The sequence below is a fragment of the Myxocyprinus asiaticus genome, chromosome 9, assembly GCF_019703515.2.
Source record: "Myxocyprinus asiaticus isolate MX2 ecotype Aquarium Trade chromosome 9, UBuf_Myxa_2, whole genome shotgun sequence".
In the NCBI taxonomy this organism is placed as follows: Eukaryota; Metazoa; Chordata; class Actinopteri; order Cypriniformes; family Catostomidae; genus Myxocyprinus; species Myxocyprinus asiaticus.
Window position 1 is genome coordinate 11,626,331 of NC_059352.1, and position 25,911 is coordinate 11,652,241.

Here is a 25,911-nt window from a genome sequence, read left to right on the forward strand (position 1 = left end):
TCCGCCGAAGTGTTGAGGCTGCCCGGGATGTGAGTGGCTTGCAGCGACTTGAGGTGCTGCTGACTCCGTTGGAGGAGACGGCGGGCGAGTTGTGACATACAGCGGGAGCGCAGACTGCCTTGGCGGTTGACATATGCTACTGCTGCCATGCTGTCTGTCCGAACTAGCACGTTCTTGCCCTGGATCAACGGCCGGAACCTCCGCAGGGCGAGCAGAATTGCCAGTAACTCGAGGCAGTTGATGTGCCAACGCAGCCGCGGACCCGTCCAGAGGCCGGCGGCTGCATGCCCGTTGCCAACAGTGCCCCAGCCCGTTTTGGAGGCGTCTGTCGTGAACACGACGCGCCTGGAGACCAGTTCTAGGGGAACACCTGCTCGTAGAAACGAGAGGTCGGTCCAAGGGCTGAAAAGACGGTGACAGACCGACGTAATGGCCACGCGGTGTGTCCCGTGGTGCCATGCCCATCTCGGGACTCGAGTCTGGAGCCAGTGCTCATATGCATCAACCCGAGCGGGGTGGCCACCGCCGAGGATGCCATATGCCCCAGGAGCCTCTGAAAAAGTTTCAGTGGAACCGCTGTTTTCTGTTTGAACGCCTTCAAACAGGCCAGCACTGACTGGGCGCGCTCGTTCGTAATGTGCGCCGTCAAGGAGACTGAGTCCAACTCCAAACTGAGAAAAGAGATGCTCTGAACCGGGAGGAGCTTGCTCTTTTCCCAGCTGACCCGAAGCCCTAGTTGGCTGAGGTGTGAGAGCACCAGGTCCCTGTGTGCGCATAACACATCTCGAGAGTGAGCTAAGATTAGCCAGTCGTCGAGATAGTTGAGAATGCGAATGCCCACCTCCCTTAATGGGGCAAGGGCAGCCTCTGCGATCTTCTTTAAGACGCGAGGAGACAGGGACAGGCCGAAAGGGAGGACTTGTACTGATACGCCTGACCCTCGAACGCGAACCGCAGGAAGGGTCTGTGTTGAGGAAGGATCGAGACGTGAAAGTACGCATCCTTCGGGTCTCCCGCCACGAACCAATCTTGATGCCGGACGCTCGCTAGAATGCGTCTTTGCGTCAGCATCTTGAACGGGAGTCTGTGTAAAGCCCGGTTCAGTACTCGCAGATCCAAGATTGGCCGCAACCCACCGCCTTTTTTCGGTACAATGAAGTAGGGGCTGTAAAACCCTTTCTTCATCTCGGCTGGAGGGACAGGTTCTATCGCGTCCTTCCATAGGAGGGTAGAGATCTCCGCGCAAGGTAGCAGCGTTTTCGTCTTTCACCAAGGTGAAGTGGACACCGCTGAACCTGGGCGGATGCCCGGCGAAGTGAATCGTGCAGCCGAGTCGGACGGTCCAGACCAGCCCTCGTGACGGACTGGAAGGCGCAAGCCATGCGTCCAAGTTCCACACAAGGGGGACCAAAGGGACAACGTCATCGGATGTACCGGCAGGTGGGGCCTCGCGGCGGGGCGGAGCTCGAGGTGCCACACCACGTCGTGGCCGTGCTGAGTCCGAGGACATCGAAGCACTTACCTGGCTCCTTGTGACCACCCCCGGAACAGCCTGGGATGGGGGAGGAAGAGGCCTGTCCTCGTAACCCATGGAGACTGTCACATCGGGGGCATATTTGTGCCACAGCTGGGCGCTCAGTGCGGGAGACCGCCGCTGGAGCGCCAACCTGCCAAATGGAGTGGTGGACGGTGGTCATGATGCCACACCGTACACACCGGCTCTTGCTGAGCTCTTGAGTACTGCAGCCACTTGGGCATGCAGCGCAATTAAATGCAAAAGGTAACAAAAAGATGAAGATCTGCTTACCAGCTCCAGAGCAGCGGGTTTCGTTGTCCCTGGGTCGCCCGTCTCAAGGGCGCTTTGAAGCCTTTCACGGGTTCTGGGCAGCCGCGAGACGGGTGGCGTCTGCTTCCTGCGGTGGGCTCCACGCCGGGGCCAGGCCGAAGGGGCGGAGTCACTGCAGGGGGACGCCCTTTGTGATGAGTAGATGGGGTGCGGGATCTTGAGCCACGCCGGGGCAGGATATGCCGGCTAGCATCCATCTACTGCTCTACCATCGAGAACTGCTGGGCAAAGTCCTCGACGGTGTCGCCGAATAGGCCCGCCTGGGAAATGGGGGCAGCAAGGAATCGTGTCTTGTCGGCCTCACCCATCTCGACCAGGTTGAGCCAAAGGTGGCGCTCCTGGACCACTAGTGTGGCCATCGTCCGCCCGAGAGACCGCGCCGTGACCTGGGGCAGAACTACCCTCGTGCAATTCCTTTAGTGCCTTGGCGGACTTGCAGGAGAGCCATGGCATGCAGGGTGGAGGCGGCTTGTCCAGCGGCACCGTAGGCCTTGGCCGTCAGAGACGACGTAAACCTACAGGCCTTGGACGGGGGCTTTGGGCACCCGCGCCAGGTAGCGGCGCTCTGCGGGCATAGGTGCACTGCGAGCGCCTTTATCCACCGGGGGATTGCCGAATAACCCTTGGCCGCCCCACCATCGAGGGTAGTGAGAGCGGGGAAGCTGAAAAGATCGGGACCGGGCAGTAAAAAGTGCCTCCCACGACCTTGTCAGCTCTTCATGCACTTCCGGGAAGAAAGGAACGGGGCGGGGCGTGGCTTTGAGCGGCGCCGCGAGCCCAGGAACCGATCACCGAGCTGCGAGGGTTCAGGGAAGAGCGGTGAAATCCACTCTAACCGACGCTCGCGGCTGCCCGGGAAAGCATCTCATCATCTCCGCGTCAGCCTGTGACTGGGCGATCGACCCCGAAGGGAGGAGCCCAGCTGAGGCTTCCGACTGGACGAGCCCGCTCTCCGATGCTGCGCTCGAGAGCTCATCACTTTCACGGGCTCCGAATAAGAGGTCGAACTCGCCGTAAGATGAGTCGGCGGACTCACCCGGAAGCCCGATCGGGGCAGACGAGCATGCTGGGGAATGGGAGGTCCGCGGGGGGATACCCAGCGGAGGCGGTCCCATTGGGGTCCCCAAATCGCCCCCAGTGCTAGCCGCGCTGGCCCCAAACCCGTGGGTAAAAGGACCGAGGCGGGAGCCTCTGGGGTGGCTCGCTTTCTTACGAAGGCGAGCCGAGACCGCAACGTTGCCATGGACATATTATCGCAATGAGAACATGACCATCCACAAACGCTGTCTCCACGTGAGCAGTGCCCAGACACTAAAGACCGTTAGAAGGCGAGAGATAACGAGCACAACCAGGAATAACACACAATCGGAAAAGCATCTTTAAAAAGACGCGTCTTTAAAAAGACATTCCGTGTGTGCGCTCTTTTAGAGAAATATATATTCTTTTAGAGGGGAAAAATGCTCTTTCAGAAAATATACTCTCTAGTTTTTCTGCCGAAGCGCCCAGGGGCATTCTCTGCAGTGCACCAGTGCAGAGGAGGGAGAAGCCACTGAAATGCGCCGTCAGATCCAGCAGAGGTGAATGAACAGTAGTATTCAGCTCAGTGAGCATGACCGTTCGGCTCCGAAGAGAAAATCTGAATGAGTGGTTGCATACCAGCTCCTTTTATACCCTTATGATCGGGAGAGTGGCATGCAAATACCACTTGCCAATTTTCATTGGCCTTTTATCAAAGACCAGAGGTGTCTCGGGCTCCCAAGAGTGACCCCTAGTGTCACTACATCGACACCAACGTCGAGTGAGTGACAGATAGGGAACTCTCGTCTATAAAAAAAGATGAGAACTCTGTAGCTTTCTGAATTATCACCAACATATAAATGTTGCCCTGGTTTATGCATTGGCCTAATACCAGTTCTTATACACAGCGGTTTGGTTATCTTGTGGGTTCATATTTTGGGAATGCTTAACTTATTTTATGGGTGGCTGTAAAGCATTCTGTTTGTATGAGCTTCATATTCAATGTTTTATTCAGTTGCAACTTGGTTTTCTAGGGGGGAAAAGCATTGTCACAGCCATATGATTAGTGCTAATACATATGGTGTTTGGAATTATCAGATAGCATGTACCATTCCATTGTCACATTATTTACACATAAGTGACTCCATGCAGCAGGAACTTCAATAGACAGAACATAGGCAAAACTAAGTGTATTCACAGGTGTCCATACACATTAACATATGAATACAATACATTGTCTGTTGCCTTTTAATCTTCAAAAAAATATCAAATCTGTTGCAGTAGATCCCTGCTGGAATAAAACCTCAAACCAGGCTAAGATGGTTTGCTGGTCTTAGCTGATCTCCCAGCCTGGTTAGGCCGGTCTGATTTGATGGTTAAAGAGGGTTTTGGGCACTTGTCAACTGGTCAACTAAACCAGCTGAACACTAGCTTGACCAGGCTGGGATGACAGCTGGTCATTACCTGGTCCAAGCTGGTCACTGGCTGGTCGACCAGCCACAATGTTACAAAACTAGCTAATAACCAGCTTGGAACAGATAAAAACCAGTTACCATGTTCTTCGACACATCTAGCATCTTAAATTGATAGTTCATGCAAAAAACATTTTTTTAATGTATCACTTACTCATATGTTCATAGTTCACATACTCACCAACCATTGTGTGAAAAAAAAAAAAATAAAAAATATGCAATCAAAGTGAATGGTGATATGAGGTTGACCAAATAATGACAGCATTTTTAATTTTTGGTAAACATCCCTTTAAACTGGATTTTCCAGCAGGGCATGTAATTCAAGTCATGATGATGCTGAAATGTACCTTCATGGACATGGTTTCTATCTTTGTAAAATATGTCAAATAGAGGCACAGACACTTCATCGCATACCACACTGATTGATTTGGACATTTGGAGCAGAGTGGTAACATGGGGAATCACTGAAATGAATGAAGCCTCCCTTTTGCAATGGTACATTAAGCTATTTGTGGCAAGAGATGAAAAAGTTAATATGAGACTAGCAGTTTTCCAACCGTTTCCTGTGGGATTTCTCTCAATTACATCCCTGTCGCTCCGCAGTGGAGTGAAGCTCAGACATTTCATTCAGAGTTAATGTGATGTTAATACTTGTACTGAAGATGACTACATTACAAAAAGATTGGACGAATTAATCCACACATAAAAACAGCATGTAGGTCCACACATATATCCTTTTTGGTCTCCTGAAATTTATTGGCTAAATTTCAATGAGTCATTTTGACTTGTATGGCATTCTGACTGGCACATTCTTAGGCTGTGTGTCCACCATAGCCTTTTTTGCCAGCTGAAAACTCCCAGCTGTGAGTGCTTGAGAGCACTTTGGAGGCGCAGCTTTATTTTAGCTGAGACACCTTGGTTGCTACAGTATGGAATATCCGTGGAAGTAATGTGTTGCAAGTACCTAATTTCGCAGATAGTTCATGATATCAACAAGTACTGAAAGTAAAAATGTCGGCACAAGGTAGAGTACTTGCTCTGTTCTTGCTCTGGATAAAGGGAAGGCTGAAGCACATAATGTTCCTCCATGCATTATTTTTCATATTAATATTGCAGGAGTCCAGGAATGTCATCTGGTACAGACATGAATACTCAGAGACCAGCAAACTTCTCCTCCATTGTTGTTCAGTCATTGTGCAAGTAGGATGTGACGGTTGGTTGGTGTGGTATTTGTCCCACCCCTCCTCCACTGTGATTGGACAGCTGAGTAAAAAGTGACAGTGACGAGCGCTGCGTTTTACCCAAAGTGGAAAAAATGTTCCACTCACGGCAAGAGCGCAGTGCTCAGCGTGGAATTAATGCTCAGCGCCTTGTCATGCTGCTGGCTTTTTTAAATATATGGTGCTCCCATTGCAAACAAATGAAAAAATACACTGGCCTCAGGAAAAAAAAGCTTTGGTGAACACATGGCCTTACTGATGCTTGTACATTGGAGTAGGATATAGGGATTCTGAAAGTTTTAAATCAGACTTTTCAGGCCAAGTACCAACTTAGATCAGATCAGAGTCAGACTATTCAAAAACCACCTAGTCACTACAATGTTCCCTCTAATGTTGTCAGCATTAAGAAAATGGACATATCTTTAACACAAGCTTCATGACTGTGTCTGTGAGCAACATAATGCCATAGTTTGATGACAGTGGCACATTATCAATATTCCTCTAGTTAAGACAAATCATGGTGTTGCAAATCGTACTAGAGAAGCTTCTAAAAGACACAAATGCTAGTGATAGATAGATATATTGACGAGGCCAATTAATTGGCCGATATTTGCCCATTTTGCGATTATCGCGTTTGCTTGGCTGTTCCAAAATCTACCAATAGATTTGTCAATGGATAGTCAACATTTTCTGTTTTCAAGGTTTTTTCTTTTCAAGTTAAATTGTAATATGTTTATCAGCAGTTAAATCGGCTATTATGTTCTCTAGATATCGATGTCGGCATCGGCCATTGAAAAACCTGTATCAGTCAACCACTAACAAATACACCCCAATAATACCATTGAAAAAGGATTACAATGTAAATTGCACAAGTTAATGTGTTAATATGCTAATTTTGCAGTCCTATTCTAAGACATAAATTCTGGATATATTTTGAAATTTAAAAGTTTAAACTTCTGTTTGCCTAGAGACACCTGTCAGACTATTTACGTTATCGATACTATGCTCAAAATCAAGTGTTGAATCGGGTGTTTCTGAGTCAAAAGCAGGCCACTCTTAAAGCTTGCCTGCATGTAATCTCTCACAGATTTTGAGGGCAAACAGCCCTTTGCCTTTTGGCAAAGATAATGAAACTGCTGTGTATAAAAATTGGTATTAGGCCTATGCATAAACCAGGGCAACATTTATATGTTGGTGATGTGCCTTTTTTGTTGATCTCACCTTTGCCGCACTTAATTGTGGTGTGTGTACTGTGCAGATTCAGCTTGGCAATGCTAGTGCAAAACTTGAGAACGGTCAATACCTATTCTCATCCTGCATTGCAAAAGTAAGAATATGGACTTTGCTTCAGTTTTAAATGCACATAGCTAAATTCAGATTATAAATTGATAAGATTAGAGATAAACATGAAAAATAAAGGTGCAGATTAAAACATGTCTGTATCTTTTTAGTATTATACATTTTAACCTCTGTCCTGTACCACAGTTTGATAACCACTGTTTAAGAAAATACGTTATGAACTCTTGAACTCTCAACCATGACCATGTCCTGCTTTTTGACATGGCACACTCTGCCAGTCCTACATTATGAATGGTTTTGTTATACATCTAAAACATGCATACAGTCTAAAAAAATGATCAGAAACCTTGTGAGAAAGCCCAGCCGCAGAGGACATGTTCTAGTAACTTCACTAGAAATGGTGACCTGAAACATTTATGAGTCTGTGTTGTTGTGCTTGCATGTTTAATAAAGATGCAGTGTGACATGCCATGTTGTTCTAACGCTCAGCTAGGCACAAACCAAGAATCTACTGTATAAGCCGACAGCTAAATCTCTCACAAACACATACTGTAAAATCACACTTTATCTACCTCAAAGTAGGAGCCTTTGAGATTTGTATCTAACAAAATGCTTCTTGAAACAATACAGATTTGTATTTATATCTTAACACAATTATAGTATTTATTTGTATGCTAAATGGATTCTGAATCTGATTTATTTGCATTCGTGACACCTTTCTGATGTGTAATAGCGTAAAAATATACAAGGAAACTTTATAAAGTTGGTAATGCACTGATAATGTGATGTAAATTAAATTGGAAACTTGAAAATCCTCTTAACATATATTATTTGCACCACAAATAATTGGAAAATGTCTTTCCAGCAATTCCAGAAGCACTCTTCTGGTTACCGCTGGCTATACACATGTACCCTTAAGTAGCCTGTAAACTCATTAAAGGTTGAAATTAGCCTAAATAGCCCATATTTGAATAGTTGTTAAAAAAAATAATAATTAGTGGTTCTATATAGATATCTATGGTGTTGATGTCAAAGTGTAATTAGCTAGCAAAGTGGATTTACAGGTTATAGAGTTGGCAAAAGCTATCATGAGTATTTTAAATTGTCCAGGGGATGTCATAACAACTGGAAGCAGAGCAGGAAGATTTTAAAACAAGAGTACTTCATTTATAAATACACAAGATCCTACCTTCAAGCTGTGGACGTACTGATGTGCCTCTGTGCTCATGAAACTTTAGGAGACAAAACAAAGTCATTGAAAATATCTCTGTATGACACCTATGACCATCTTCCTGTGTCATTCACCCATCGCACTATAGTTAAGGTAAGCAGATTTTTTGAGGGAGGGGTGCAACTATATTTATACACACTTACACATGTGAAAGTGTATGTTTTATTTTATATTCCGTTTACAACTATTTTAATCGCATTTAATTTAGGGTGACAAATTAATTTTAAAAAGTACAGTTGTAATTTTCTTTAATGTTATGAACTTGCATGTGTAATAATACGAGCTGTCACTGTTGGAAATTTAATATCAACTACAAATTTTAACACAAATTATTAAGTTGAAACTTAAAAATTAAGCAGAATTACATGTATAACAATGAAACCATTGTATTATGAAAAAGTGCAGTGTGTCATAGCTGTCCAAATGTGATCTGCCAGGTCCACTTTATGGAAAAACTGAACATTTAGAGTGACAGAAAAAACACCTCATGAGCATTTTCACATAGTAAAGGGGTGGTGTAGACACAATGTCAACTCTTGATGAAAAATATTTCCTGCGCTCCCACACATAATCCATTTTGATCGACTGTTCTCAGTAGCTTCACTACACAGGGAAGTTAGATGACAAAATTCGGAAGAGCAGAGCACAGAATAGGGGCTGGGCTGAATAGGGTGAATATCCTTCCATTTAAACTTTACTCACAGAGCCCGGAGGCAAGAGAGCCCATTGTACTTGAGGAATTACAGTTTTTCCACCTTTAATGGCCACACAAGACCAGAGTTATGACAAATATGGCCATGAATGAAAAACAAAACACTTTTATGAGACTGTAAAAGCATTTTTAAACACTAAATCTACTCAAGCCAGCAGTTGATCATGGTGCCAAGATACTTAACCAAAGGTGTTTTTCTTGAGGTGATGGACAGACTTATGTAGGTAAACAACTCACCCACTCGGACATTACCCCTTTCGGTCATGTCTCAATCGAAATTAACTTTTGATTCAGTTTTGCAGCTTTTAGTCCATATCTATTAGCTTTAAGGTCATCTATAAGCCAGTGTTCTTCTAAACGTTGACAAAATTCATTTTCAGAAGATATTAGCATTTAAAATCTACAGTCTCTAATAAGAACATTCATGACGTCACAGAGGTTGAGAAACCGTGTCCAATCAAATGCTTTTGTGACTAAGAGGAGGGCGTGGCCGACATTAAATCAGCTGATCATTGGGAGAGCGAGATAAGGGTTCGAGTGGGAGAGACGCACGCGGCCACACTGCATGTGTGTTTTATGTTGGTTTTAAATTAAGTCATCAAGTCACTCGCCAGTATGCACCATGCACAAAATCAGGCCCTGCTTAGCTACGCCAGGACCAGGATTGCCTATTCCAGGAGGTGCTCCAAGCTCAATCAGAGGACCGGCACACAATCCGGAGCTACAACACCAGGAGAAAGCCCCGACTGTGACCCCGGACCCAGCAGCCCCAAATCCTCATGATCTCTTCGAGAGGACGGCCGAGATCTGGGGCTGGCCGTGTGCTCAGTGGGCGGCCAGTCTCATCCCACTGTTGTCCGGGGAAGCTCAACTCACGGCGCAACAACTACCAGCGGCAAGTCTCCTGGTGTATGATGATTTGAGGAAGACCATCCTGCAGCTGGTCGGTCGCAGCCCTGAGCAATACCGACAACTCTTCCGGTCGATGAAGATGGATGAGGACTGTGACACCGAGAGAGTCATCGATCTCATGGTGCTGGAGCAGCTTATCCATCATCTACCGAAAGGAATGGTGGAGTGGGTCCAGTGCCACCGCCCAGCGTTGCTGGATGAGTCTGCCCAACTGGCGGAGGACCATGTGTTGGCATATCAGAGGGTGGAAGAGCCCTCCCACTCTCTCTCCCATCCCCCTGTGTCCCCCCCCCCTCCACACACACTCTGTCCCTTCACTGCAGCCCATCCCAGTGCCCAGAGGCATGAAAACTTGATGCCGAAGCCAGCTCCTCATTCGCAGGCGTTTGTCCCGCCACCGGTGGCCTCAGTATCTCGTCACTCTCCCCCTCAGGTGGATGTACCTGCCGACATAGGTGCGGGCATAGCGCCTGGGCCAGCCTGCTGGAGTTGCAGGGATCCAGGGCACTTCTGGGACCAGTGCCCAGTGATTGAGCTGGGAACTGTGGTCCGGGTCCCCAACACTCCACGGGCTGCCCCCGATCGAGCCGGAGCATACAGAATACAGGTGAGTGTCAAGGGGAGTACACATCAAGCTTTGGTGGATACAGGCTGTAACCAGACCACTATACACCAATGTTTGGTTCAAGACGAGGCTTTGGGCACAAGCAAAAGGGTGAGGGTGATGTGTGTGCATGGGGATATTCACAATTATTCTGTAGTGACACTTGTTATTAAATATCGTGAACAGTAAACATAAAGTTTTAATGTCAAACTCAAAGCCAACATAAAACAAACACACACACATGCAGCGAGTCCACATGTGTCTCTCTCTCTCTCTCTCTCTCTCTCGAACCGGCGTCTCCGGCTGCCTCTTATCTCACTCTTCCGCCGATCAGCTGATTCAGCACCGGCCATGCTCCATCATGGCCCGGCCACACCCTCCTCCTCGTCACAGTTTCTAGAACGAGAACGCACCCTCCCCTACAACTGTTCAGTGCATCTGGCTGTGTTCTAACTGGCGCTGGTAATACCTTCACAGGGCATATCGATTGGAGCACAATCCATGCTGTAGGATTGTTCCAAACCAAATTTCCAATAAGAATCTCTTAAAACGTGAGTTCTGATTGACTGTTATCACGTTTCAGCCATCTGAAGCTCTCACAGAGTAAGTCAATTGTCTTCGAAGGGAATAGGACATAAGGATGATCACTTCTGAATGGGACCCGCCAACGCGGGAGCTGGACGAGAGGGAAGTTTCTGGAGTTCATTTATATTTTTTGTACAGCTGGAGGTTTCTTGAGATGTACAGATCCAGTAAGTGTTGTTTATTCTTTGTGCTTAGTGTACTGTGATTGAAAACATGGATATATTATCTTTTACTTGCTTGTTTCTTATTCAATGTACATTGGACTTGCACAACGGCTCCAGCCTTGACATAAGCAAAGACTGCGATGTGCCGTGTGCATTTGTCGGGTGGTTATCTATTAATGTTGTCAGTTAGATCATCCTTCGGTTCATAAGCCTTTAGAAAAGCTGGCTTGCACTGAGATCGCTTCTCACGGCTCTAGTAAGAGCAGCATGGTGGAAAAGGGTATAAGTGTTGCGCGTGTGTGTGTTTGTGGCTGTAAACTAAATTTTGAAAATGGGACGAGTTATTCGACATTTACCAACTTCCTGTTTTAGAAGGTAATACGTCAAAACACCAAATCGAACTGCACTCGTCAAGGCACTTCACGGGGACTTTAAAGTCAGACTCATCTCACTATGAATTTGACTACAGTAGGTTGAAATTTTTCAAGTAATCTTGGTCTGTGCTTACCGAAACCACTGCCCCCCATTGGTCGAAGCGTATTGGTTGAACGTATGGAAACGTGAGCACTCCAGTTTCTGAGTGATATGTCCACAGAGTTGTTTTTAGTTGTAAATGATGTAATAGAGTGAAGAGGAATGCATATTTTATTAACACTACCCTGCAATCCAAACCCTAAACCTAACCGTTAGTGGAGTAAAAAATGTAATCTTAAGCCCTATTTGTATGGGATTTGTTTTATATGGTGAGGTGGGGTAATGTAATAATTACCAGAGCTTCTAGTGATTTGAATCCATCCAGATTGGTTATATGAGTAATTTTTCCTGAATTTTTTGGCACTGAGCATTCCCACTCCACTAAAGATTACATTTTTACCTTCTATAAAATGGCAGTCACGTGCGAATTGACATGCTGGTAAAAAGCCTGTGAATCTGCACTGTCCAGCCTGTGAGTCCTTTAACTATCATTATTTTCCAAGTTCTCCATGTATCTGACGTGGATGTTGGTCGATGAGAAGACATAAGAAAATGAGAAGACACCATAAAATTAAAAATCGCACTTTACAACTTCAGATAACGTTGGCTGTTGCGTATGGACTGATGTTTTTTTCTCAAGTATTTAATGCTGTCAAGCATTTATTTGTTTTAAAAGAAAGAACGATTGTGTTTTCTTTTGGTTAGGATAATTAGAAACATACACAAGTCCAAGTCCACTTCACTGGTCAGATACAAAGTATCATACAGGTGAACTGACCCACTCCTTTTCCATGAAAGTTTCGAACAAAATAATGTGCTCCCACATAGCTGGAAGATTTTGCATTCATTTGAATGTTCCAACATGGAAATGGGGTGTAAAATCATATTGTATTGTAGTTGTATTGTTCAGGAAGAACAATGGCCATTTTTTCCCCTGTTTCTTCTGTTCTCTGAGACCATAAATCAAACCTTCCTTTTCAGGAAGGATGATACCAAAGTAATCTCAGAGGATGTACAGTTGAAAATAGACCACTGGCGGAAGACAATTTTAGAGCCCCCCCCCCCACCCCACACACAACCCAACCTTCTCACAGAAAAGAAATTGGCAAAACCTTAACAGTTGCTGTTTGATTTACCATAAGGTCTGGATTATTAATGAAAAATGAATACTATTATTTGGATGTATACAACTATGATGGCCGTTAATACTTATAAAAGCTGTCGATAAGCTATGTTTCTCTAACATTATGTGCCGTTAAGCGCTTGCAATATTTTTACCAAGAATCAAACAATGAAAGTAATTTTCAGATGAAAACTGTATGAAACATGATAATTCAATTGACAAGGAGGTCTTTGATTTATTCATGAACCCTTGAGCATGCTGCCAAGAACCATTAAATCCAAGCAAGTAACTGAAAGGTGGTGGGAAAAATGTGCTGAAAAAAGCAAATTACAGTTTCAAAACTAATCAAACCACGATGTGGACACTGCATGTGTGGCGCTCACTTCATAACTCTACCAAAATAACTATTTGTTTCACATAAACCAATTAAGGCATCCCGCTGTTCAAGCCTCACCTTGGGAACCACTTTGGAGAGCGCCGATCTTTGTTCTAGCAGAGATAGGAACACCTCTCTTTGAAGAGAGTGTTTCTTATTAAGGTCATTCATCATGTTGTTGAGAGCTTGTTTACTGAGCAATAATAACACGCTATGTTTTAGACGTTTTCTTAAGGTGCACTTTAAGATTATGAGGAGAAAGATCTAAATTCGGTTCCATCCATCTCCTCAAGTAGCCGTTAAGGTCACAGCAGTAGCTGCTCTTGGACACCTGCAGACTAGCCACATGTCCCCTGACAGTACCTTCAAATGTCATTCTTAAGCATTCCACATCAGTGCCCATCGGAAGTACTCACAGGTGTAGTTCTCCCAAAAATGAAAATTCTGTTATTTACTCATTCTCATTTCATTCCAAACCTGTATGACTTGAAAAATACCGTAAAAGTGGTCCATTTTACCTGATTGATATATTCCAAGTTTTCTGAAACCTTATGATAGCTTTATGTGAGTCCAAAGTTAAAGTCATTATTCACCAAAAATCTGGAGTAGCTCTCAAATCTGAGTGCTAAGAAACATCAGGTTTGAAGTCAATAACATCAAACATCTTTGTGTCTCGTCACTGACATCAAACCTGGTGCCCAGTGTTGGATAAATTATTAAAACATGTAATCCATTACAAAATGTTTCTATAAAAATTGTAATCACATTACTAATTACTTTGTTATGTTCAGATAACACCGACATTGCTGGTGCCATACTTAAATTGAGATGTTTTTAGTGAATAATAATTGAAATTTTGGTCTTGTCCTCTCACAAAGTAATCGTATGGCTTCAGAAGATGTGGATTAAGTTGTATGGACTTCTTTTCTCTTTTTTTCAATTCAACCGCCCTGTCCCTATTTAGTTTCATTGTATGGAAAAGAGCAGCCGAGACAATCTGCCTAACATCTCCTTTTGTATTACACAGAAAATTAAACTACAGCCAGGTTTTCAGAACGACATGAGTGTGAGTAAATAGTGACAGAACTTTCATTTTTTGAGTGAACTTTTCCTTCCTATACATTGACCAGGGAGTTTGAACACATAATTTTCTACTTCTATATACAGTTTTCAAGACTTTTGTTACATCTGGCAGACTCCAAACAGTGTAAATGAAAGAAAATGACTAAATCATCCTCTTTAACATTTAAAGACCCTGTTTCAGATTACAAACATGAGTGGGAAATGGCTGAACATGTTAAGAGCCAGCTAGCTATATGGGAGATGTGACACAAGAAGACAGTGGTTTGCTGGAGGTGCTCAACCACAGTATGTGCGCCATCTATCACTTAGATCACTATCACCTTGGTGGAGATGAAACCTCTAGGCTTCTAATCTCACCGCTAGAGTGGCTTGCAATCTGCGCTCAAAACCAAGACAAGCAGAAAATTCCACAGCTATAATCTCTTACTAATTCCAAGTTTCCCTCAACTTTATACCAATTAATTTCCATGACTTTTCTATTACTTACTGTATATTACTTGAGATATCACACACCAGGGGTGCCATCACATGCCACAAAGTAGTACTGCCAAATATGTTGCTTTTTTTTTTTTTTTTGCAAGCAACATAAAATAATATATTAATATAGATAATTTAATGGTTCAAGATTTATTTTATTTTTTTGAGGGGATCATAAAAGTGAAATTTTTTTCACTGTCTGCTGTGTTTTGTTTAAAGGTGTTTTTAGGTTTAATGATTCTAATCATCATTTAACTTACTTGTTTTGGACATTTACTTAATCTAACTTACTAAACTATTTACCAACCTGTTCAAACACACTGCTGGGTGATGAGGTACCAACTGTCTCCTTTTGCTGCTCATGTCTGTTTACAAAAACACCAATTACTCATTTACCTTTATAGTTACTATCATGGACATAACATTTTCACTCACTAGGTTTAATGATTCTAATCTTCACTTAACTTACTTGTTTTGTACATTTACTTCATCTGACTTACTAAACTATTTACTAACCTGTTCAAACTCTCACTGCTGGGTGATGAGGTACCAGCTGTCTCTACTTGTTGCTTCTGTCTGTTTGAACACTGTCTGCAAAAACACCACTTACTCATTTGGACCTGACATCTTACTGCACTCATTAAGTTTGATGTTTGTAATTGTCACTTTTAGGTGTGGGCGATATAAACAAATATTGTACTGTGAAATTCTTAACACTTCTGGTTAACCATATATCGCAATATACACATTTTTTTATGGAAAGTGATTAAACTTCTGACAGAATCAAATTCCTTTTTTATTTAAAACAATGTCCAGAGTAATGGTAGAACTTCCATATCCACTGTTCAATGAAAAGACTTAGATAAAATATCATTTTTAATAATTTGTTAGCAAGCTATTTGTTTCAAAATTGACAAAAAAATTTTTTTAAATACTGCTGAATAAAATAGTCAATGTCTGCTTTCATTTTTATATTTCAGTCAGTTTTCATTTTAAGCATCTTTAGGTGTCTTCACTCTCCCCACACTGAATGCCAAGAAAAGTGCACATTTAAATGAAAAATAACAACAACCAATTAATGATGGTTACAAATGCACTTTCCCTACCAAATGGCGGCACAAGCATTTCTTGTGTTTGACACATTTCTGTCTGTATATCGATGTAACCGGTATATCGCCCACCTCAAGTCGCTTAAAATTATTTGTTGACATTATCTTTTAGCCTCCCACATCCCTTGACAAATCTTTTGAAGAAATAAACTATGCTCTTTTGAGCTGCACATGTGCACTTCCTGGTAGCTTTGGAAATGGCTCACAAAAATCTAGCTAGCTTTATCCACTCCTGCAAAGAAAAAAAGCTCAAAAGTTAATCAACAGCCAACATTTGCCAAGCTAGCATGCAAATTAAACATCCAAGCAATTTACATAACACAAAATATGACAATCCACATTTTGTTTTATTACTCCTGACACATTTTCGCTGGTTATCAATTTAAATATAAGTATGCTGGCTACTACACTCAGCCATGCTATACACATGTACGGTTAAATGTTAGTCTTTTAGAATAATACGACATTAAAAATTAAATGGTAAAAGTCTAAATCTATAATATGCCATAAAAAAAATAATCAATATGTATTACAGATAACTATTTTATCCTCTCACATTCGCTGCTAATGCATTTAATCTTCTCTGGCGGGAAATACGCTGCTCTGAAGCAGCACATTCAGTTAATCAGAAGGGAAACCAATTGATTTTGACCAATCACAACGATTCCAATCACAATACGAAAGGTAAAGTCAGGACTGGACCACATTTGTGGATTCTATTTTGAACTACCAGAGCTAAAAGGTTAATGAAGCCGAAATAATGGAGAAAAATAGTATTTCTGGGCAATACTTAAACTAAAAGTAGTATGACAATACTGGCAGCAGCGGCTATGTCACACACAAAGACTAATTTCAAATAATCCTTTAGATCTGAGTATTACTAGAAAAATGTTTATTCTCTCCATTATCCATTTTCTATTCCATTTAATTTCCATAAATTTTTGACTCCTGGAAATCACAATTTTAATATTCCCTGATATTGATATAATTATATATTATAGGCTATAAAGTATAATTCCCTGATATAATGAATGCATTGAATTAAAGGATTATTAATATGCATGGTTGAATGTTAGATCCTTAACACAAATATGGTTAAGAAAATAACTATCAATGCTTATATATATATATATATATATATATATATATATATATATATATATATATATATATATATATATATATATATAATTATATGTGTGTATGTATGTATGAATAAAGCACTGATGTTAGGATGATACACAACAGATAAACCTGACACCCTGCAGTTATCAATTCACACAACATCATGGAGACAAGGTAACTATTCATGACACTGTATGACTAGATTGCTATTTTGTCAGCCTACATTGCTGACATAAGTTGCCACTGTTGGTTCACTATAAGTTACTTTATTAGCAGATGTAGCAGAAGCTACACTCAACACCATCTGGAGACATGGTAAGGGGGGACTGCTGTATCCCATCAATCAGCAGTCTGACATCAGACGCAGAAAAATCAAGCCTGCGCACTCACCAATTATAATAATTTTTTATTAAGTTTGTGGAATTTATACTCGTGGGAATACCATGCAGCTCCCAGAAATATTCAGAGCTAAACCGAGCTGAGCTGCATGAACTGTTTTACAATATAAATTCAGGTAAACACTGAATCAGGTGAGCTTAGTTTCTGTAATAAGCCAACCAGATCTTAACTGCTTTGACGCCAATCTCAAATATCCACTGCATACAACAGATTTTCAAATTAGGTAAATTACATTAAAATGAAAATGTATATTGTCCTGGTTACTTTCGTACCTCCATTCCCTGATGGAGGGAACGAGACGTTGTGTCGATGTAGTGACACTAGGGGTCACTCTTGGGAGCCCCAAACACCTCTGATCTTTGAAAAAAGGCCAATGGGAATTGGCGAGTGGAATTTGCATGCCACTCCCCCGGACATACGAGTATAAAAGGAGCTGGTATGCAACCACTCATTCAGGTTTTGTGCTGAGGAGCCGAGACAAGGTCCCAGCCATTTCAGCGGGTAGTTCAGCGTTGTGGCAAGAGGGACACAACGTCTCGTTCCCTCCATCAGGGAACGGAGGTTACGAAAGTAACCAGGACGTTCCCCATCTGTCACTCACTCGACGTTGTGTCGATGTAATGACAATAGGGGTCCCTATACAAAACGCCACAACTACTGAACTGTGTTACGTGGACTAGCGGTGCGAGACGGGCAGACCTCTGTGTGCCTCGTAGCCAGCTACCAGGCCCTCACGTAACCTCCCCCAACGCTCTTATGAATGTTGAACGGTCCTTCGGGAACAAGTCGACTGCCCAACAAACAGGGACAGGCTAGCCCAGCCGTGGCCACTTTTCCTTTTTTTTTCTCCCCAAAAAGAATGGAATTTGTTAACCGACTGGGGGCCATAAATGTCTACGTTGGGGGTGTCACTCCCAAGGGGAAGACACCGCGGAGACCACACCCCTCCCAGAGAAGGGGGGGTATTTAGAATGGAAATACGTCACATGGTCTTACCGAGTCTTGTCAGCAGTATGTCATGTGGAGAAGTTGCCTGGTAGGTCCTACCCGAGTAGGGACGAGTTTCTACAAGCATGGTGACCGGGGCAGAGGGGCCTCTGCCCGCTACACTCCTAGTAGAGTGGGCTTGTAGCGCCATGGGGGGCGGCACGTCCTGAGCCATTACGATGGCATCAATGACCCAGCGCTTCCTTTCCGCTGTCCATCAAAGCAGACAAAGAGCTGCTCAGAGCTTCTAAAGCTCTGCGTGCGATCCAAATAGATGCGTGAAGCACGCACCGGACACAGCAACGCCAAAGCTGGGTCTGCCTCCTCCTGGGGCAGCACTTGCAGGTTCACCACCTGATCCCTAAAAGGAGTCGTGGGAACCTTGGGCACATAATCCGGTCAGGGTCTCAGGATCACGTGAGAGTAGCCCAGACTGAACTCCAGGCACATTTCTCTGACAGAGAACACCTGCAGGTCCCCTACCCTCTTGATGGAAGTGAGCGCAGTCAGGAGGGCAGCCTTCAAAGAGAGTGCCTTAAGCCCAGCTGATTCCAGGGGCTTGAAGGGGGCTCCCCGTAGACCCCAAAGGACTACAGAGATGTCCCATGAGGGGATGAGATGCGGTCTGGAGGGATTCAACCAAAATGCTAGGTCGTTCCAAGGGCTGAAGAGGTGGCGACAGATTGGCATGACAACCACGCGATGTGTCCCGCGGCACCATGCCCATCTCGGGACTCGAGTCTGAAGCCAGTGCTGATTTCAGTGGAACCGCTGTCTTCTGTCTGAATGCCTTCAGACAGTTCAGCACTGACTGTGCGTGCTCATTCGTGAGGCGCCGTCATCAACACTGAGTCCAACTCCAAGCCGAGAAAAGAGATGCACTGAACCGGGGAGAGCTTGCTCTTTTCCCAGTTGACCCGAAGCCCTAGACGGCTGAGGTGCCTGAGCACCAGGTCTCTGTGTGCGCACAGTAACTCTCGAGAGTGAGCTAGGATCAGCCAGTCATTGAGGTAGTTGAGTATGCGGATGCCCACTTCCCTTAGCGGGGCAAGGGCTGCCTCTGCAGGCTTAATTGCGCCCTTGTGCAGAAGGGTCGTGATCTCCGCACGCAAGGTAGCAGCGCTCTCGCCCTTCACCAAGGTGAAGCAGACGCCGCTGAACCTGGGTGGGCGCCTGACGAACTGAATCACGTAGCCGAGTCAGACGGTCCGGGTCAACCATCGCGACGGGTTGGAAAGCGCAAGCCACGCGTCCAAACTCCGGGCGAGGGGGACCAAGGGGATAATCACATTGGACGTACTGGCGGGTGGGGCCTCGCGGCGGGGTGGAGCCTGAGGCGCCACATCGCGGGGGCTTGAGCCCTGTGGCCGTGCTGAGACCAGGATGTCAAAGCACTTACCTGACTCCTGATACCCACCATAAGATTGGTCGAGGAGGGGGGAGGAGGAACATCGTCCCCGCAGTCCGTCGGAGCCAACCCGGTGTGGGCGTGTTTGTGACACATCTGGGCGCGCAGGGGCGGGGGTCCGCCGCTGGAGCGCCAAACCTGCGAAAATGGGACGGTGGACGGCGGTTGTGACGACGGCCGTGCACACCTGACATGTGACCCAGAGAACAAGGAAACCACTCTTTTGCTGAAGTTTTGGGTACCCCAGCCTCTTGGGCATGCGGTGAATAATGAAACAAAAGACTCTCCTCTCGGCCCTCCACCAGGGGATGGAGTGGTCTGTCTACCAGCTCCGTAGAAGCGGATCTCCTTGTCCCTGGGTCGTCCATCTCAGGGGCGCTTCGAAGCCTTCCTAGGGTTCTTGGCGGCCGGCCGTGAGATGGGAGGCATCTGCTTCCTGCGGTGGTTTCCACGCCGGGGCCGGGCCACGGGGGCGGGCTGTGGTGGAGCCGGTGCTGTTGCTGCAGGAGGACGCTCTTGGCGACGAGCAGATGGGGTCTTGAGCCGCGCCAGGGCAGGATGTGTTGAATGGCCTCCATCTGCTGCTTCACTGCCGAGAACTGCTGGGCAAAGTCCTCGACGTCGTCGCCGAATAGGCCAACCTGGGAGATGGGGGCATCAAGGAACCGTGCCTTGTCAGCCTCTCTCATCTCGACCATGTTGAGCCAAAGGTGGCGCTCCTGGACCACTAGGGTGGACATCGCCTGCCCGAGAGACCGCGCCATGACCTTCGTCGCCCGGATAGTGAGGTTGGTCGCCAAGCGCAGTTCCTGCATCAAACCCAGGTCAGAACAACCCTCGTGCAGCTCTTTTAGCGCCTTGGTTTGGTGAACTTGCAGGAGAGCCATGGCATGCAGGGTGGAGGTGGCTTGTCGAGCGGCACTGTAGGCCTTAGCCGTCAGGGACGACGTAAACCTACAGGCCCTGGACGGGAGCCTCGGGCACCTGCGCCAGGTGGCGGCGCTCTGCGGGCACAAGTGCACCGCGAGTGCCTTATCCATCTGGGGGATCACCAAATACCCCTTGGCTGCCCCACCATTGAGGGTAGTGAGATCAGGATTGGGCAAAAAGATCAGGATCGGGCAGTAAAAGGTGCCCCCCACGATCTTGTCAGCTCCTTATGCGCTTCCGGGAAGAAAGGGACTGGGCCGTGGCACAGCCGTGAGCGGCGCTTTGGGCCCAGGAACCAATCATCGAGCCGCGAGGGTTCAGGGGAGAGTGGAGGGTGCCACTCTAGCCCGACGCTCGCGGCTGCCCGGGAAAGCATGTCCGTCATCTCCACGTCGGCCTGAGACTGGGCGACCACACCCGAAGGAGGGAGCCAAGCCGAGGTGTCCGCGTCAGAATGGACGAGCCCGCTATCCGATGCTGCGCTCGATAACTCATCGTCTTCACGGGCTCCGTATAAGAGGTCGAACTCGCCATGAGACGAGCCGGTGGTCTCATCCGAGAGCCCGACCGGGCAAGCGAGCGTACTGGGGAATGGGAGGTCCGTGGGGGTTTACCCAGCGGAGGTGCTCCCATTGAGGTCCCCAAATCGCCCCCAGTGCTAACCAGCATGGCCTCATACCCGTAGGTAGAAGGACTGAGGCGGGGAGCCGCTGGGGTGGCTTGCTTTCTTACGAATGAAAGCTGCGACCACAATGTTGCCATGGTCATGTTCTCACAATGAGGACAAGACCCATCCACGAACGATGTCTCCGCGTGGGCAGTGCCCAGACACGTAAGACAGCGATCGTGGCCGTCAGAAGTGGAGAGATAACGACCGCAACCAGGAATAACACACAAACAGAAAGGCATCTTTAAAAATACGTTCCGTGTGTGCTGCTCTTTTAGAATGAAAATATACTCTTTTTAGAATATACTCTTTTTGTTATTCTGCCGAAGCGCCCACGGGCGTTCTCTGCACTCCATGGTTGCAGAGGGGGAGAAGCCACTGAAATGCACCGTAAAATCCAGCAGATAAGGTGAATGAACTCGCGGATGAATTCAGCTTCAATGAATAGAACCGCTGGGCTCCGAAGAGAAAATCTTAATGATTTGTTGCATACCAGCTCCTTTTATACCCGTATGTCAGGGGGAATGGCATGCAAATTCCACTCGACAATTCCCATTGGCCTTTTTTCAAAGATCAGAGGTGTTTAGGGCTCCCAAGAGTGACCCCTAGTGTCACTACATCGACATCGAGAGAGTGACAGATAGGGAAACTATAATAACCCGCCTGATCTCAAATTGCTGACCAACTTCAACATAAGACGTCAGGGGAATAGGGGGCGTTACCACAGGACGCGTTATTGTGTTCCGCCTAGTACACATGCATCAGACGGACGTCTTTGCGCGTTGCGGTGTTAAGGGACCGTTCACACCAAATGCGTCCTTATGCTAATAATAATAATAATAATAATAATAATAATAATAGTAGTAGTAGTAGTAGTAGTTTCTTAACAGTTGAATTTATTTGAACTTGACACGGCGTCTAAAAACTCGGCGCTCCTGCGCGAGACGCTGGAGAGAAAAAAAAAAAAAAAAATGCGAGACGCGGGGCACCGGTCAAAGACATCCGTCCAGCACATGTTTTGCGTTGAAAAACAATAAAACACAGCGCAGACGTAGGCAAACCGCGGTCGGTGTGAACAGCACCTAAGACGACATATGTGGTCAAAACAGTTCAACTTTTAAAAACGCGTCTTGCTACCCAGAGCGTCCTGTTCCATTCCGCTGCATTCAGTCTCGCTGGTTGTGAATGCAAGAACGCGTCTCGCGTGACGCATCGTAGGTAATACACGCAAGAACCAGACTATCACAGTTCTGTCACATGTAGACTAATGTAGACTAATATGAGCTCAGACTTGCGAAAAACTCTACTGTCTGTCGTGACAGACTATTCATTGAATTTTTAAATGAAAGGTGGTTAAGTTTATAGAGTGAACATAGGTTGCCCTCCAGGTAGAGAAAAATAAACCAGGTGCTGAATGGGACATGCTGGAGCACCAAGTTATCCTGTAAATTCAGCGCATAAGTGCGGGGTAGTATTCAGAGCAGAACGGGCGCAAATAGACACAATAAATATGCAGCAAACGCGTTCATTCGCGCTCCCCTTTAATCATTCATCATAAAACAGAGCGACACGGAATCAGTTACGCTATTTTTCAGACAAGTAGATGTACTTTCCATATGCTTTAATATCTGGATGAATGCATTGTGTTGATGAAAAAAAAAAAAAAAGTCAAGAGTCTTACCTTAAAGCAAGGTCAGTTCCTGTAATTTCAATGAAGCCGGTGGGAGAGATGTGGTCGGGGCGTTAGACACAGTCAGGTCTGCTGTCCGAACTGTTGCCGCTCTCCTCTCAAAGCGCATGTATTCTTAACTGAACTAAACCCCTCCCCTGCAGCCCTGCTTCAAACATATTTTCATCTACAGTAAATTGTATCAAGAAACTCATTAGTGTTCAAATTCATACGTATTCATATTTCCTGTGTTACCTAGATTAGGCTAATTGTCAGTCTTCCGCCATTATGTGCAGCCTACAATACATTTTTAAAGTATTATGATAATAAGCTATATATCTTGCATGTCAAAATATGTCATTTTCAGCATGAAATTACTCTGTGAAAAGAGTTTCATTTCACCAAACAAAAGCATGAGGAAACAATGACAATGTTTGTGAACAGTTTGGTATTATCTTGGTGTCTCAGTAGGCTACATCAAATCAAGTCATGACATTTTTATTTGTGTAGTGCTTTTCACAACATCATTTCAAAACAGCTTTACAGAAACTTATGCTTTAACAGAAAAGTGTGCCTTAAAATAAATGTTATATATATATATATATATATATATATATATATATATATATATATATATATATATATATATATATATATATATATATAGAACAAGCTTAAGGCATCTGTGTCAAGAAACACAAATCTCCATAAGATGTTGATTAATGGAGAAAAATAACCTTGGGGGAAACCAGGCTAACTGTGGGGGCCAGTTCCCATCTGGCTAAACAGCATGAATATAATGCCAATATTAGTTATTTATGTGTAATACAAATCATGATTTAAAATTACGAAACTAAGTAAGTGTTAGGGGTCAGTGTTTAAACAAAAATATTTTGTATGAACTGTAAGATGAATGACTAAAGTCTTAGAATTAACATCCTGATTTTTTTCACATTTTAGAATAACAGTAAAGTCATCAAAACTATGGAATAACATAAATGGAACTATGGGAATTATGTTGTGACTAAACAAAATCCAAAATAAATCAAAACTGTGTTATATTTTAGCATCTTCAAAGTAGTCACCCTTTGCCTAGAATTTGCAGACATGTACTCTTGACATTTTCTCGAGGTATCACCCTGGGATGCTTTTTAAACTGTATTGAAGGAGTTCCCATCTATGTTGGGCACTTATTGGTTGCTTTTCTTTATTATTTGGTCCAAGTCATCAATTTCAAAAATTTTTTTTAATTTTTTATAAAATTTTAGTTTTCTAATGAAATAAATTGATATGGTGGCACAATTATATTTTTGTCTTCAAAACTAATTTCAAACATTTAAGCATACGCCTTCAGATCAAAAGATTTTTAATATCATTTCAGTCATGTGTTCAGTCAACAGCATTGGAATAATGTTGATTAAAACGAAAAGAAAAAAAAATCTGTCTTGTCCCTCCTTTTCTTAAAAAAATTATAAAATAGAGGTTACAGTGAGGCACTTAATAGAAGTGAATAGGGACAATTTTTGGAGGGTTTAAAGGCAGAAATGTGAAGCTTATTATTTTATAAATAGACTTACATAAATTCTTCTGTTAAAACTTGTGTATTATTTGTGCTGTAAAGTTGTTTAAATAGTAGTTTTTAAGGTCATTTGAAAGGGGTTGTGAAATGCTCTTTTTTTTTTTTTTAATAGTTTTATGATCTTCGCTGAGGTCCACTGATAATGTTATTATGTTTTGTTTTGTTTTGTTTTTGCACCAAAACTGTCATAATTTAGTAATATATGATAATTTTCCACCCTGTCTCTGGCCCTCAATCTGAAATGCTTAATTTTGGCCTAAGTGCCTCCTTAAAACTTCATCGTAAACGGCCACTGTTATTATTGGCTAATATCATATAGCCCTTCGAAATCAGCCATATTTGAAGCTCAGTCAGAAGAGAACGAACAAGCACCAAAACATTATAAAACTAAATTTCAAGGTTTACGCATCACACATCCAACACAATTCATCAAAATATATTAAACGGTTCATCTCAAACACAACTGTTAACACTCAGCACTATAAACTATCAAGCAGTCATGACATTTGAAATATTTATGAATGAAACTGTTTACACACGGTTTTGCATTGGGTCCAAGTATTTTTAACTGCCCCATCCTTCAATCATAGTTGCTTTGCAAAGTTTGAATCGTATTACGTCTGGTTCATAAGCAATCCACACTTATATGAGCCGAAAAAATCCACGCTGAAATACGATGAAGACACATCCACATGACGCACACACATAGTCCAAAGCACGGTGTGAACTAGACGCACACATACAGCATCACATTGCCGGAAACGTATCAAAACAGTCAAAGATGTCAATCTAGTGCATGTTTTCATACACCAACAATTAAAAATAACGCAGATGGGTGTCCTTGACACGTTTGTGCTCAAAACAACAAAAGACACCGCAGCTGAATGAAATTGAATTGCTTCTCCTTTTCAGAGTTGTAACTTGACACTGTATCTTTTAAAAGCGGTCCAAGATGCAGTATGTATCAAGCGGTTAAAGATGTCTGTATAGTACATGAATATATACAATAATAATCCAAAATAGTCCAGATGGGTCCCCTTTGATGTTCAGGAATAGTGAGGCCACAGTAGGCCTATTTGTCCTGCTCTCTCTATCTGAGTACGAACTGAGCACCAGTGGGCAGGGCCAAGGGTATGATGATTTTAAGTAGGCCTTATTGTTTTTTTTTCTGTAGAGGTGGTCATGAATGAATATACTGTTTATATATATTGCACGTGCTGATATTTAGTTTACAAAAGCATAATATATATATGCTTTTATACAACAGTTCTAAAAAATATTTATACTGTGTGTGTGTGTGTGTGTGTGTGTGTGTGTGTGTATATATATATATATATATATATATATATATATATATATATATATATATATATATATATACATATAGTCAACCATGCACTGCACAATTTCTTTTCAACAAAAGACTTCAATTACTTCTGCTCA

General features: G+C 43.9%; 1 protein-coding gene across 1 annotated transcript in view; it reads right to left on the reverse strand.

Annotated features, from left to right (window-relative positions):
• LOC127445662 (contactin-4-like) overlaps window positions 1–22,985 on the reverse strand; it is a 183,447-nt gene extending 160,462 nt beyond the window's left edge. The window contains exons 1-2 of the mRNA XM_051705889.1: window positions 22,902–22,985; window positions 8,044–8,086 (exon numbers count right to left, since the gene is read on the reverse strand). The gene's annotated coding sequence lies outside the window, so the exon portion shown is untranslated. The remainder of the gene's footprint in view (window positions 1–8,043; window positions 8,087–22,901) is intronic.
• Window positions 22,986–25,911: the final 2,926 nt, after the last annotated feature.